Here is a 5108-nt window from a genome sequence, read left to right as displayed (position 1 = left end):
AATAAACAAAATGCTAGAAGGAAAATTCTCAAGCAAAACACAAGGACAAACTTAATGGGAATAGAGTAGTTGAATGATTAAACTCACTTAAACGTATTGACTGTTTTTCTAATTAAGATTCTGCTGCTATAACATCTACCATAGCACTAAACAGAATCCCTCATGTATCCTCAGCCGACCCCTGTTGGATATCTTATGTCGAAATGCAACCTAACAGTGACCAATTATTACGCTAGTATTAGATATAACATTATGCATTATAGGCTTCAATTGGCCCACAAGGTGAATTACTATATCTAGTTCTTCACTAATTTTAGATCAAATATGACCTTATTCAAATCGAGATTAACTCAACTTGAGAAACCCAATCTAAAACCATGTATTGTCTTAATTTGTTCCACTAAATCAAACTTTTTGAGGCTCTTTCTGTAAATTTTATTGAACTCGCAAGTGTACAAATCTATTGTAGAATAAATCAATGGTGACGAGTGTCGATTCCACGAGAAAGTGGATTTTAATTGTATATAGAGTTAACTTTCTAAGTGGGTGGTTGGATTTGTGGTGGAGGTGATTTAGATTATCCTAGAATTTAAATGAAAATGGCGGGAATCAATTAAAGTGAAAACTATTCAAATGAAGCGCTTGGGTTTCTGGATCCGCACTCAACATGCACCATGGGCTTAATATTCCTTATTAGTGCCAATTAAATCATGAGGGGAGTTTCCACTCCTCATGAACCACAATCTAATCAATATTGTGCTAAGGGCTTATCGTGCCAAATATTAATAACCTTGTACTAGAGAACCGGTTATACTAGTGCGGTATCTAGACAAGATTATTATTATCTGTTGACGAAAAGTCAAAACATCCACATAAATAAGAGGGAAGAGAGTAAATTTATCAAATAAAGCCTATGGAACATGTTGAGACTTCACCTTCAACTCAAGTTTGAAAGAAAATTAGCTACTAATAATTGAACTAAGGGTAAAATAGAAATTTATTAAAATACGCTAAAAATACATGATAGAGAAGGAATTACAGAAAATAGAGCTCAAAAATGAATTCAAGGGAAATTATCCACCGTCCACTTGTTTGGTCACCGTTTTTCAAAAATACACAAATTTTTTTTTCTTTTTTGCAGCGCTCCACCTGAAGTTAACATTTTTTTCATTGGTCCACTCTCGTTATAACACCGTTAGAACTTTGCTGACATTATAAGGGTAAAATTATCATTTCACAACGACACAATGGTGGAAATGTGCAAAACAATATAACTTCAAGTGGAGTTCAGCAAAAAAAATAAAATTAAAAATTGTGTATTTTTGAAAAAATATACAAAAAATAAGTGGTCGGTGGATAATTTATCTTTTATATTTGAGGGTGAAAAAATCATTTACACAATATTCCGTTAGTTTTCTTAACGATCTCCAAACGGAAGTAGAAAAGTGAAAATAAATGTAATTTCAGGTGGATTCCAGCAAAAAAAAAAAAAAAGAATTGTGTATTTTTGAAAAAGTTGGAAAAAAACTAGTGGATGGTGGATAATATCCCTTATAGATGTACTGAGTAAATCATGGCCATCGGATTAAAATAATTTGTATGCTCAGGATTGCGCCACATGGCAAGTTCTGATTGGATAGAACACATCATCAAGGCTGTCATTCCATGTATATGCATGTATTGTACACATATTTTTTCAGTCCACTAACATACTGCCACATCACCGGTCAACTCCACATAATCATTTTAGTCCATTAAGATCGTGACACATCATTGATCAAGCCATGTCATCAGTCAACGCCATATAAGCAGTTAATGCCACATCATTTGTCTAATCGAATGTTGCCACATCATCGGTTAGTGCCACGTCAGTGTAGCGTATATGTGAACAGTGCTGTGAATAGTACCGTATATGTGAACAATACTGTTTTATCCTTTTATACTCCTCCTAAGGTTGTCGACTGTCCTGAGTTCAAAATTGCTGTTCGTTTTACTATCTGATCTCTCGTTCATTGTGAAATGATCATGATGTCGTTTAAAATACATAAAATATATAATTAAATTACAAGAGACTTAAATACATAAAAGTAGGGATGTTAGTGAGACTTGGAGTGTAAAATGACGATTTTCTCTTTTGTAAATATACACTTTCTAGTACTCAACACTTTCTTAGATAATATCCTCTAAATGGGTGGCTAGCTGAAATAGAAAATTGCAGTAAGTAAAATCTAGACAAAATGTTACAGCAAATCCAAAGCAACACATATATATCAGTCAAATAACCATTAAGCTTGTTTATCACTCTACCACAATAAAGTTTAGTTCATGATTTACGATAAAACAGTAAATGGAATCATTTCAGCCATCAAATACATTCCCATCAAAAAATAAAAACAAGAAAATAAGATGAGGAGTTGAGTTCCGCTTGATCTTGCGATCCTCCTTCTTTTTCTCCTTAAATCTTTTGTTGTAGCCCTTAAATCTCTCTTTTTCTCTATTTTGTTTTTGTTTTTCTCTGTTATTTTTCCTTCAGTGACAACTCTCTTTTTTCTTTTCATGTGTGCTCCTTTTACAGTTTGGAGTTAGGGCAACCAAAACCGTGTGGCCACGTATCTCCCATTTTTGGAAACTTCATCTCGTAATCTTTCAGTTAACGCGCATGAAATCTAGTATGTCGTTGCTATAGGATTGCTGTAGCACGGCTATAACATATTCTCTATTCTAGACTTGTTTTAATTCCTTTACAGCCAAGTTCTTTTGTCATCTCTGCAAGTCTGTTGCAACTGCATTCCATCCATAAAACTTGAGGTTTTTGGTCACCTACAATCATGCACATAATTAGAGAACCAAGTGATTTGAAATACAATCAATTTATTAAAATTAAACTTAAATAGATGTTCATGGAAAATGTAACTAAAAATACAATAAAAACGGATCATTTACTTTCTAAGCAATATTGATTTAAGTCTAAAAATGTCATTATAACTTTCACTTCATAGAGTTATCATTCTAACATAACTTATTTGCAAACCTAGAGTTTGCAGTAAGATACATTGAACAAGCAAATAGGGTATATGTTCAATTGTAAATGAATTATTGAGATAGTGACTAGATAAGATACCCTAAATGATAAAATTTTGAATTCTCTAAGCATTATAAAAGTTGATAAAGAGTATCCCAAATTATGATTTGGATTATCCTTTTTATGATATCACTTTTGAGTTGAGAATTGAGTTTATGTCAGATTTTCTTAGAAATCTTGATCCTTGTGAGAGCAAACACCTAATGAGGTGATTGTATGAGATAACTCAATCCAATAGAATAATTGAAAAGGAATTCTATATCGTCTTTCAGAGATTGAAAGAAATTTCTTCACAATTATTTCATAATGTGGTGATGAACTAGGATTATTTGCATGGAGTTCACACTGTAGAGTTGAGAATTGAGTATATGTCAGATTTTCTTATAAATCTTGATCCTTGTGAAAGCAAACACCTAATGAGGTGACTGTATGAGATAACTCAATCCAATAAAATAATTGAAAAGGAATTCTATATCATCTTTCAGAGATTGAAAGAAATTTCTTCACAATTATTTCATAATGTGGTGATGAACTAGGATTATTTGCATGGAGCTCACACTATAAATGCTCAAGATTTATGGATAAAAGCAATGATTAATAGATAGAGTCATTAAATGACAGTTATATCTGGGACATGATTGGTCAATTACTAAATAAACCATTGCAAACAACAAAGTTGTGTACGTATAAGGCAAGAGGCACAAGTACACTGATAAATCTTGATTGATTGTTTAAAGTTATGCCCAAGGGGTGTAAACTAAAAAGAAACTCTTGACTAAGAGGTTTCTTTAAGGCAATTATTTTTTGTCAACATTACACATGCATTTGTTGTTACATCAAATGAATGTCATAAATGCATCTCAATGGAGAATTGGAAGAAGAAATATACATATGGAACAACTATTCGATATTTTGCCAATGTTTTTTAGTGTATACTCAGCATGCTCAAAAGAATTTTTCTAAAGACCTTAAGAGTATAGTTTGCTTGCTCTAAAAAGTTAATATATGTATATTTTCTATGTCATCTTCTTATTAATGGATTCTTAAATTTCATCGAGCTATATTTCATTACAAGTCTTAGATGATTAAAGATAGCCATTGCATTTATGCATGTGGGGGATATTTTTGGATAACTAGAAATAAAATGGATTTTGTCAAAATCACTAATATTGATAATCTAATGAAATATACGCAAAGTTGTCTATGTTTTAGGGGTTCGAATCCAAACAAAATCTTTTAAGAATTTTCTAAGTCGGTCGCTAGAGTTATATTTATATTAGAAATATTCTTAAAAGAATTCGAAAAATGGCAAATTAGAAGCCAAATTGATATCTCTATAGAGAATAACAAATTCTTAGCCTTGGCATGAAGATTAGACTCTGGAAAAAAGAAGAAACAATTGGATAGTGTTCTTTATCACAATGCCAATAAGAGTCTCATGTATATTGGGAGTACAACAATTGATATATGCTATGAGATTGGTAAAAAATACCAATTCAATCCTACAAGAAGTAATAAATTATTTGTAGCACTGTGAACTACTCTTTGTATTGAGAGGAAATTTGTGCTTGACCACCAATAGATATGGTGATCTAGATGAGCAAAAATTAACCTCAAGATAATTGCACTCATCTTTTTGTAGCATTAGTGCTATTACATGGAGTAGTAAGATAATAAACATGCATAGCTTTGTCCAAGTTGGAGCTATATCCATAGGCATGTTTTAGTGGTTATGTGAGAAATCTTTTGTTTGGATCTTGTAATATCTAGAGATTGTCATAACTACTTAAAGACTATGACGGAAAATGATAAACTAAACAAAAGGATTTCACATATAGAAGACATTATGTACTTCAAAATCCAAAACATTTATAGACATAATGATAAGACAAAATATTATAACTTTATAATATGATCTACATAACATGGTATATATCCCTAAAAAGATGTGACTCGAGATATTTGTTTGTCAAAAGCTTGGTCTTTTGGTGATTTGCAAGCTTATTGCCGTGGATTAAAAATGTCA

The sequence above is a fragment of the Citrus sinensis genome, chromosome 6 (assembly GCF_022201045.2).
Source record: "Citrus sinensis cultivar Valencia sweet orange chromosome 6, DVS_A1.0, whole genome shotgun sequence".
In the NCBI taxonomy this organism is placed as follows: Eukaryota; Viridiplantae; Streptophyta; class Magnoliopsida; order Sapindales; family Rutaceae; genus Citrus; species Citrus sinensis.
Note: the sequence above shows the minus strand (reverse complement) of the source record.